Genomic DNA, 11,648 nt, shown 5'->3' on the forward strand with positions numbered 1-11,648 from the left:
AGATGCCAAGATCGACAAAGAGATTGACAACACACCGGAAAGGCAAACAGCACATTGGGCAGGCTGTACAAAAGAGTCTGGAACAACAAGCATTTGAAAAAGGCACAAAGATCAGCATGCTGTTATGTACTCCTCGGGTTCCTTTTTGCTGTGGACTGTCACTTTAAGGCACAAGAGAGAACTGAGACTAACTTTTGGATTTCTGCTGAGAGAGACAGGGTGGAGTCTGCCTTGCAGCCTGTGTTTACACTTTTACAAGGACACTGACTACTGCTATTAGCTTCTGGGTTGTCATGGAAAGAGAGAGAGAGAGCTCATGAGTTGTCATGGTGACCAAAGGCGGTGTTATTTGATGGACAATCAATGTTATGGTTTCTCTGCAGCGTGTTTACTTTTTACAAGGACAGTTACAGACATACAAACACACACAGAGTCAAGATGGATTCGATCAATGAAAGACACCAGTGAGTGAGGTCCTGGTTTAAACTTTCAGTAGCCCAAAAGGGGTGAGTTGAGATTGATCCTGAGTATCGATAAATGACTCTCACAAGTTTTCTGCAACTAGAGCAAGTTTGCAGGAAGAGAAGAGAGGAGAGATAGGTTTGAAACAGAAGAAACCTAGTGACAAAGAGGTGTGACTGTCATGTAGTTAATCCACAGGAGTGGGTTCTCTGGTGAGGGGAGTACCTTTGTGAATACCACTTGTGTGTTACCCTTGTTTGGGTGTGGTAGTTCACTGAAGAAAGGCACCCCTGTGGCAAATCACTGTTGGAGTTACTTTGTATGTCGTGGAACTGGATAAGTGGCTATCACAGTTGTGAGTTCGGGGTAACCTTGTGTGGAAACTACCTGTGTGTGATAATCCTTGCTTGGGTTGATAGTTTTACCACTCGAAGATGGTACCTCAGTGATAAACTACTGTTGGTGATAATCCATACGTGGATTCTGTTTGAGTATCCTGTGGCCACCACTTTGGGATGACCCGTAGCTGAATTCGGGTGTGGTACCACTTGTGTTGAAAGGATATTCATTGAAGATCAAGCAACACACATCAAAGTTGCTGGTGAACGCAGCAGGCCAGGCAGCATCTCTAGGAAGAGGTACAGTCGACGTTTCAGGCCGAGACCCTTCGTCAGGACTAACTGAAGGAAGAGTGAGTAAGAGATTTGAAAGTTGGAGGGGGAGGGGGAGATCCAAAATGATAGGAGAAGACAGGAGGGGGAGGGATGGAGCCAAGAGCTGGACAGGTGATTGGCAAAAGGGATATGAGAGGATCATGGGACAGGAGGTCTGGGAAGAAAAACAAGGGGGGAACCCAGAGGATGGGCAAGGGGTATATTCAGAGGGACAGAGGGAGAAAAAGGAGAGTGAGAGAAAGAATGTGTGTATAAAAATAAGTAACAGATGGGGTACGAGGGGGAGGTGGGGCCTAGCGGAAGTTAGAGAAGTCGATGTTCATGCCATCAGGTTGGAGGCTACCCAGACGGAATATAAGGTGTTGTTCCTCCAACCTGAGTGTGGCTTCATCTTTACAGTAGAGGAGGCCGTGGATAGACATGTCAGAATGGGAATGGGATGTGGAACTAAAATGTGTGGCCACTGGGAGATCCTGCTTTCTCTGGCAGACAGAGCGTAGGTGTTCAGCAAAGTGGTCTCCCAGTCTGTGTCGGGTCTCGCCAATATATAACAGGCCACATCGGGAGCACCGGACGCAGTATATCACCCCAGCCTACTCACAGGTGAAGTGTCGCCTCACCTGGAAGGACTGCTTGGGGTCCTGAATGGTGGTAAGGGAGGAAGTGTAAGGTCATGTGTAGCACTTGTTCCGCTTACACGGATAAGTGCCAGGAGGGAGATCAGTGGGGAGAGATGGGCGGGGGGGACGAATGGACAAGGGAGTCGCGTTGGGAGCGATCCCTGCGGAAAGCAGAGAGAAGGGGGAGGGAAAGATGTGTTTAGAGGAGGGATCCCGTTGGAGGTGGCGGAAGTTACGGAGAATAATATGCTAGACCCGGAGGCTGGTGGGGTGGTAGGTGAGGACCAGGGGAACCTTACTCCTGGTGGGGTGGCGGGAGGATGGAGTGAGAGCAGATGTACGTGAAATGGGGGAGATGCGTTTAAGAGCAGAGTTGATAGTGGAGGAAGGGAAGCCCCTTTCTTTAAAAAAGGAGGACATCTCCCTCGTCCTAGAATGAAAAGCCTCATCCTGAGAGCAGATGCGGCGGAGACGGAGGAATTGCGAGAAGGGGATGGCATTTTTGCAAGAGACAGGGTGAGAAGAGGAATAGTCCAGATAGCTGTGAGAGTCAGTAGGCTTATAGTAGACATCAGTGGATAAGCTGTCTCCAGAGACAGAGACAGAAAGATCTAGAAAGGGGAGGGAGGTGTCGGAAATGGACCAGGTAAACTTGAGGGCAGGGTGAAAGTTGGAGGCAAAGTTAATAAAGTCAACGAGCTCTGCACACGTGCAGGAAGCAGCGCCAATGCAGTCGTCGATGTAGCGAAGGAAAAGTGGGGGACAGATACCAGAATAGGCACGGAACATAGATTGTTTCACAAAGCCAACAAAAAGGCAGGCATAGCTAGGGCCCATACGGCTGCCCATAGCTGCACCTTTAGTTTGGAGGAAGTGGGAGGAGCCAAAGGAGAAATTATTAAGAGTAAGGACTAAAGGTGTAACTATGGGCACCCATATGGGTCCGAGCTATGCCTGCCTTTTTGTTGGCTTTGTGGAACAATCTATGTTCCGTGCCTATTCTGGTATCTGTCCCCCACTTTTCCTTCGCTACATCGACGACTGCATTGGCGCTGCTTCCTGCACGCGTGCAGAGCTCGTTGACTTTATTAACTTTGCCTCCAACTTTCACCCTGCCCTCAAGTTTACCTGGTCCATTTCCGACACCTCCCTCCCCTTTCTAGATCTTTCTGTCTCTGTCTCTGGAGACAGCTTATCCACTGATGTCTACTGTAAGCCTACACAGCTATCTGGACTATTCCTCTTCTCACCCCGTCTCTTGCAAAAACGCCATTCCCCTTCTCGCAATTCCTCCGTCTCCGCCGCATCTGCTCTCAGGATGAGGCTTTTCATTCTAGGATGAGGGAGATGTCCTCCTTTTTTAAAGAAAGGGGCTTCCCTTCCTCCACTATCAACTCTGCTCTTAAATGCATCTCCCCCATTTCACGTACATCTGCTCTCACTCCATCCTCCCGCCACCCCACCAGGAATAGGGTTCCCCGGTCCTCACCTACCACCCCACCAGCCTCCGGGTCCAACATATTATTCTCCGTAACTTCCGCCACCTCCAACGGGATCCCACCACTAAGCACATCTTTCCCTCCCCCCCTCTCTCTGCTTTCCGCAGGGATCGCTCCCTATGCGACTCCCTTGTCCATTCGTCCCCCCCATCCCTCCCCACTGATCTCCCTCCTGGCACTTATCCGTGTAAACGGAACAAGTGCTACACATGACCTTACACTTCCTCCCTTACCACCATTCAGGGCCCCAAGCAGTCCTTCCAGGTGAGGCGACACTTCACCTGTGAGTAGGCTGGGGTGATATACTGCGTCCGGTGCTCCCGATGTGGCCTGTTATATATTGGCGAGATCCGACACAGACTGGGAGACCACTTTGCTGAACACCTACGCTCTGTCTGCCAGAGAAAGCAGGATCTCCCAGTGGCCACACATTTTAGTTCCACATCCCATTCCCATTCTGACATGTCTATCTACGGCCTCCTCTACTGTAAAGATGAAGCCACACTCAGGTTGGAGGAACAACACCTTATATTCCGTCTGGGTAGCCTCCAACCTGATGGCATGAACATCGACTTCTCTAACTTCTGCTAATGCCCCACCTCCCCCTTGTACCCTATCTGTTATTTATTTTTATACACACATTCTTTCTCTCACTCTCCTTTTTCTCCCTCTGTCCCTCTGAATATACCTCTTGCCCATCCTCTGGGTTCCTCTCCCCCTTGTCTTTCTTACCGGACCTCCTGTCCCATGATCCTCTCGTATCCCTTTTGCCAATCACCTGTCCAGCTCTTGGCTCCATCCCTCCCCCTCCTGTCTTCTCCTATCATTTTGGATCTCCCCCTCCCCCTCCAACTTTCAAATCTCTTACTCACTCTTCCTTCAGTTAGTCCTGACGAAGGGTCTCGGCCTGATACGTCAACTGCACCACTTCCTACAGATGCTGCCTGGCCTGCTGCATTCACCAGCAACTTTGATGTGTGTTGCTTGAATTTCCAGCATCTGCAGAATTCCTGTTGTTTTCACTGAAGATCACTGTCTTCATGTGTGGAGTGGAACAACCTCGGAGATAAAACCTATTACTACTGTTATCTTGAATTGCTGTCATGAAATCTGTGAAATTCGATGAAATGCCTTCTCACAACATTCGCCTTTTGGATTACAAATATCTCTCATTAATTAACCTGAGCATTGAACTGAACTATCTTACATTCCATTGTAAGACTGTATCCAATTACCACCGAAGCTTGAAGAAGTTTGGCTTTTATATTTACACATCTGTAAATGCAAAAGTTCTGCTAACCTATTTGATATATCTGAATTTATATTGTTTTGTGTAGTTACTAATAAAATAGCATTAGTTAAAAGCAATACCAGACTCTAGCTGTGTTCCATTTCTGCTGGTTCTATAACCCATTGCAGGGTACGTAACAGTGTACAGAGCTGTTGTACTGCCCACCCTCCTGTACGGCTCCGAGTCGTGGGTAACCTACGACTCCTTGAGCGTTTCCACCAGCACTGCCTCTGCACCATCCTCAACATCCACTGGAGTGACTTCGTCACCAGCATTGAAGTCCTCGAACAGGCGGAGGTCACCAGCATCGAGGCCATGCTGTTGAAGACGCAGCTGTACTGGGCAGGGCACGTCTCCAGGATGGAGGATCATCGCCTGCCCAAGACTGTGCTGTACAGCGAACTCTCCACTGGCCACTGTGACAGAGGGGCACCGAAGAAGAGGTACAAGGACTCTCTGAAGAAATCCCTTGGTGCCTGTCACATTGACCATCGCCAGTGGTCTAATCTAGCCTCCAATCGCGAGGCCTGGTGACACATCATTCACCACTCTGTCTCCTCCTTCGAGAATGCACACAGGCTGGCATTGAGGACAAAAGGAGAAGGAGAAAGAACTGTGACACAACAGCACCAAACCCAGAACAGAATTTCCCTTGCAGCCACTGTGGCCGGACCTGCCTGTCCCGTATTGGCCTCGTCAGGCACCAGAGAGCCTGCAGCAGACATAGGCAGCCCTCTTCCTAAATCTTTGTTCGCGAAGCCAAGCCATGACGATTAGGCTGTCTGGTTGTGAGGGGGGAAAAATGTAGAGATGCTTCCTGGAAAAAGATCAGAAATCAGAGCTTTGGTGAAACAAAGTTGGGAAAGTCAGTTGGAAGGAGATTGCATCAGCTATTGGAGCTTTCTGAGGGTGGCAAAGAGGGGAGCAGGAAGGAAGAGGGATGGAGATCATAGCTTGAAAGATGTACAGTGCCACATCTCATTCTGCCTCAGTGCTCCAGTAACAAACATTCAATCCTGACATTTAGTGTCGTGGAGTTTGCAATTTGTGGATTTCCCTTGATTGCTTCTGTTTTCTCCTGCTTTCCAAAGACATGTGGGTTGATAGGTTGATTTGTTACTGTAAATTGCCCCTAGTGTTTTGGTGAGTGATAGGGTCTGGGTGGAAGTTGATGGGAATGTAGGCAGAATAAATTTAATAGATGTAAGATTGTTACAATGATAGACTTGACAGGCCAAAGGGCCTGTTTCCCTGTTGTATGAAGGAGACAACAGCAAGTAAGAGATGTGAAAGGCAGTGACTGGAAGTTCTGGGATGGAGGAGAAAGGAAATGTAATGGCGAGGAAATGGATGAGAAATCTGGGCTGAAAGTAATGATTGGCACAAGGCTGGATGATAGAGATTGTGATTTGGAGGAAGAACAGGAAAGAGAAGTAATGTTCTCCTGAGCTGAATGAGTGCTGACTAACTGCATTCTTGAGCAGGTAGCAATTATATCATATTTTGATGCATTCTATGAACTGTGTGTCACAGATATTAAATTTAAGCCAGGTCTCCAATGAGGGGCATTGATCATTGGGATAGCCAGAAGCTTTTTCCCAGGACTTAAATGGCTAGCACAAGGAGACATAGCTTTAAGATGCTTGGAAATAGGTACCGAGGGAATGTCAGGGGTAAGTTTTTCACACAGAGAGTGGTGGGTGTGTGGAATGCACTGCTGGCAAAGGTGGTGAAAGCGGATACTTTTAAGAGCCTCTTGGATAAGTACATGGAGCATAGAAAAATAGAGGGCTATGCACTAGGGAAATTCTAGGCAGTCTCTGAAGTAGTTACATGGTTGGCACAACATTGTGGGCCGAAGTGCCTGTAATGTGCTGTAAATTTCTATGTTCTATGTTCTATGTGACATGTACTCCCAATTTGAGGCCCCGTTTTAATAAGTTAGTGAAGTTTTCTTCATGGTAATACATTAAAGCTCAGAGATGATTTTACTGTTGTATAAACAGTATAAACTCTGGTTAGGCCACACTTGGAGTATTGTGTCCATTTCTGGTCACCTCACTATAGGAAGGATGTGGAAGCATTGGAAAGGGTACAGAGGAGATTTACCAGGATGCTACCTGGTTTAGAAAGTATGCATTATGATCAGAGATTAAGGGAGCTAGGGCTTTACTCTTTGGAGAGAAGGAGGATGAGAGGAGACATGATTGAGGTGTACAAGATAATAAGAGGAATAGATAGAGTGGATAGCCAGCGCCTCTTCCCCAGGGCACCACTGCTCAATACAAGAGGACATGGCTTTAAGGTAAGGGGTGGGAAGTTCAAGGGGGATATTAGAGGAAGGTTTTTTTCTCAGAGAGTGGTTGGTGCGTGGAATGCACTGCCTGCGTCAGTGGTGGAGGCAGATACACTAGTGAAGTTTAAGAGACTACTAGACAAGTATATGGAGGAATCTAAGGTGGGGGCTTATATGGGAGGCAGGGTTTGAGGGTCGGCACAACATTGTGGGCCGAAGGGCCTGTACTGTGCTGTACTATTCTATGTTCTATGTTCTATAAGCAACTACATACTGTATATGCACAGGCGCTATGAAAAACTTACACACTTATCTATAGCAGCACCACAGGTACATAGTATAAGACACTACAACATATTGCATGTGCAACTTTCTGTATATGCAGCATTCTGTAAATACAACATCCACAAAAAATGAGTTAGATATAAGATATAGATATATTTTACAATAAATAACACAATTAGAACAAAATTTCAATTTCTTCAAAGTTCAAAGTGCTGAGTGTGGTGATAACTTTGCTATACTGAAGTAATGATTAAGTTGCACGGTGCTTTAAGAGCTGAATGTTTGAAGGGAAGAAGCTGGTAGCTTGGGTCTTCAGGCTTCTATACCTCATGCCCAATGGTAGCTGTGAGAGGATGGCATGGCCTGGATGGTGGGGATTTAATATCTTCTTCAGACAGACCCTTATTATAGATACTTCCAAATTGTGGGGTAGGATGTGGCCATGATGTATTAGGTGGAGACCACTACTCTCTGCAAATTGTTATATTCACATGCATTCAAATTACCATACCAGATCAAGATGCATCTGAATAGGACACATTCAGCAGAACAGCTGTAGAAGTTTGTTAGCATGTTTGGTGAATTGCCAAATCCCCTTAACCTTCTTAGAAAGTAAAGCTGGTGGTATGCCTTCCTTGTGATAACATCTATTTTCTGAGCACACGCTAACGATTTGTACAAGTACCCCATATCTATTTATCTTCCAGGAGGTAATTTTTTGGTTAAGTCAGTAAATTTTGTATTTGGCATGTAGGTACAGCAGACTTGGGATCAGGCTTCAACTTCAGACTTTTGCGAAGTTTTCCTCATCAACACACACAAAATGCTGAAGGAACTCAATAGGGTAGGTAGCATTTATGGAGAGGAATAAACAGTCACATTTCAGGCCTGGACCCTTCATCAGTTTTCCTCATTTCATCTCTGGATGTGCTGCAGATTAATTGGTGAAGATTGATTGTTATGTACTCAATATCTTCAATAGTTTTGTTTCATCTGATTGTTGGGCAAACAAAATGTATCTATGTTCATTACTTTCTGTCATGCAACTCTTAAAGCTAAACTATTTCACTGTCCGGTAAAAATAGGATCCACATCTTGATATAAAGATCTTCTCCAATGCAAATGTAAAAGCAAAGAAGTAACTGAACACTGAAGGTACACACTCCTACTATCTGAGTAATCAAAGCATGTACTTTTTTCACATTATAAAGTTACTTTTTGAACAAAATATGGAATTCACATTTTACTTAAGGATATCAGTCTTTATCTTCAGTTTTTTTCCTAATAATTAATATCAAATCATATTCAATAACTTCCAATTGGCCCTCTTTGAAACACCTTATTAACCTACCAAGCGTGCTGAAGAAGCATATCACATCTCAGCAAAATAGCTCCAATAAACTAACCTTTGAGAAAACAGTCATACAATCAGGAGCCTTTTAAAGATTATAATTAAAACTAACCTTTATTGTACAGATATTTTTATATGTTCATTTGAAAGGTGAACACTGTTAATATTAGACTTATTGATCTGGATCTGTGCCTAAATCCCACAAAGATGGAATTACTGTGTAGGACTGATGATGCATCTTTCAGATGAGACATGAATCCATGGCCCCATTTGTCCTCTCAGGTGGACATTAGCAATCCCAGAGAGTAGCTTCAAAGAATACACTGGCTAATATTTATCCCTCAATTAACATAATTTAAAAGAGCAGATTAGTTGGCTAGTATCACACTGCTTTTTACAGGAGTCTGCTGTGCATAAATTAAATGTGATATTCCCTGCATTACAACAAGGATTATGCCTTAAGTGTGCTTTGCTGTGTATATAAAGTGCCTCTAGGCCCTGCGTGATTGTGAAACATGTTTTCTCTCTCATTTTCTGAACTGATATCTTCTGCTCACCTTGTTTCAGAAATTCTCCACTTACTCATCACGCCAACACTTTGCAATTTTCTGACAGACCATGCAAAGAAGGCAAACTTCATGTAGGGGTTGCAGTAAAAGGAACTGTAACCATTTTAGAGATTGTCAAGGAGAGAAGGATATTGATTTTACATTTTCCAATTTAAAATTCTGCTTCATAATATTGTTTTTAGTCACAGAAAATCTCCTGGGAATGGTTACTATCTCTGTGTAGAATTTTAATTGGAGAATGTAAAATAAATGTTTTTCCTTCTGTCTGATGATCCCTGAAGTGATTGTGCACCCTGTTAACAGCAACTCCAACGCAATGTCAGATTAACCAAGATTGCTTAGAGAGTTGTAGAGAGAGAGCATTATCAATGAGCTGCGGAGTGACAGGAAATCTACAGGGAAACATTTCCAAAAACAAATTGCTGCACTGATTTCAAATCTTTTATGTTCTGTCACATGAAGAAAACAATTTCAATTATATAGAGGCTAAATTAACAATCTATTCACAGTTTGAATCAGGATAAGGAAAACAATCAAACTGCTGTATCAGAGACTTTGTAGTAGGAGCACTGGTTCATGGATGGTTTGACGAAATGGAGCAAATCTGTATTTTGAAACTGATAACCCATGTAAATGGAATGCCAAGCTAATTAATCTCTCTATCTTCTAAACCATATGTCATAAATCTACCAAACTCCTGTCAAATAATCGCATTGCCAATGACTTCTTAACTCCATGAATCTAAAATTCTGCTGACGTTCTCTTCATAGGTTAGTCTACATCAAATGAAAAAGTTGAAACATCCCACCAATTTCTTTGACAAATTTCCAAGAAGCACTTTGGACTTTGAATGGTATCTGAATGCAGATAAACATAGAGGTAAAATCTTCTACCCTTTCTAATAGCTGTTTTTGAAGGGAAGAGGAAGATTGGCAATTAGTTTATTCTTGTCACATGTATTAAAATACAGTGAAAAGTATGCCATCCAGACAGAACATTTGAAAACATACACTAATAAAGTGGCCACTGAGTGTATGATTGTGGGCTTCTACTGCTGTAGCCCATCCACCTTAAGGTTCAATGCGTTATGCTCCTCTGCAGACCACTAATGCAACAGTGTCTGATGTATCTGAGTTACTGTCCCCTTGAACCAGATTGGCCATTCAAATCTGCCATCTCTCATTAACAAGGCATTTTCACTCACAAAACTGCCACTCACTGGATGTTGTTTTTTTTTGTTTGTTTTCTTTTTCACACCGTTCCGTATAAATGCTAGATACTATTGTGAGAAAATCATAGCATATCAGCGTTTCTGAGATACTCAGACCACCCTGTCTGGCACCAACAATCATTCAATGGTCAAAGTCACTTAGATCACGTTTCTTCCCCATTCTAATATTTGGTCTGAACAACAACTGAACCTCTTGACTATGTCTACATGCTTTTATGCTTTGAATTGGTGCCACATGATTGGCTGATTAGATATTTGCATTAATGATCAAGTGTATAAGTGCACATAATAAATGGTCACTGAGGTCACTGAGTGTAAGTACATCAAGGTAGTACAAGGACATAGAATTTAGATTTTAAAGAGTAAAACAATCTTATGATGAATAATATTGGATCAACAAAGCAAGTTCTTCATTTTGTTTCGAAAACAATTACTCCCATTCCACTCTTGTTCTTGTATTTCAGAAACTGTGTATTCACCCTTGAAGGAACTGCAACAGCATTTGATTTCCGGAGGCTTTTGGTGGTATTGGACATGAAAGTGTAGTGAAGCAGTAATTATGAATACATCAACACAGATTGTTGCAACTCAGAAACTGCAAATACTGGGAATCTGAAATAAAGGTAAAAATGCTGGAAACACTCAGAAGGTCAAGCAGTATCAGTGGAGAGAGAAACAGTTTAGGTTTTGTGTTGAAGATTCTTCAGAACTGGGAAAGAAAGGAAATAAATGTTTGTAGTTTTAAGCTGCAAGGAAGATGGGTGATAAATGTTCAGTAAAAAGAACATCTCTGAGTGTGGCTAGAATTGCAGAGGGATTGGTTGTAGAGGTTATCCAATGAGGGTAGCTATAGAAAAGAAGCACTGAGAAACACTGAGATTGCAAAAGCCATAGACTTAACAGCACAGCAGATTCAGCAACTTCACTCATGAATATGCATGTGTCCACTAATTATTATTTCATTATGGCAGTATTTAACTCCATTCTTTTCATTGTAGCGCTTGTTGAGACTTGAGCAAAGCACAGTAATGATACACTACCTGCTTGCATTCAGCCTTGTCTGAGAAAGTGGACTGCTGAGGCAACTGACGCTGAAGACTAGCGGTATTTGTTTTATATTTAGATATTACTTTCAGCCACGGTTTTGGCATATAATTTTCCATTTGAGAGTTTTAGACAAAGGCCCTGTTTGGCCCTGCATTTATTGTTTTCCTTTCCCTTAAAACCCTGTTCACATTAAAGTCTGTGAACTATTGACCTCTCTCTCTCTCTCTCTCTCTTCCCTCACCCTCACCGCCCCCCCCCCCCGCCACATTGGGTCATATCCAAAAGTCTGAGAGCAAGCCTTAACTACACAAAGATGGACCCAG

At 43.7% G+C, this 11,648-nt stretch overlaps 1 long non-coding RNA gene across 1 annotated transcript; it reads left to right on the top strand.

Annotated features, from left to right (window-relative positions):
* Window positions 1–443: 443 nt before the first annotated feature.
* LOC134346318 (uncharacterized) lies at window positions 444–11,318 on the top strand. Its single transcript, XR_010017902.1, has 3 exons — window positions 444–506; window positions 9,818–9,926; window positions 10,743–11,318. It is a non-coding gene; the product is annotated as an uncharacterized LOC134346318 (long non-coding RNA).
* Window positions 11,319–11,648: the final 330 nt, after the last annotated feature.

This window comes from Mobula hypostoma, chromosome 5 (assembly GCF_963921235.1).
Source record: "Mobula hypostoma chromosome 5, sMobHyp1.1, whole genome shotgun sequence".
NCBI lineage: Eukaryota > Metazoa > Chordata > Chondrichthyes > Myliobatiformes > Myliobatidae > Mobula > Mobula hypostoma.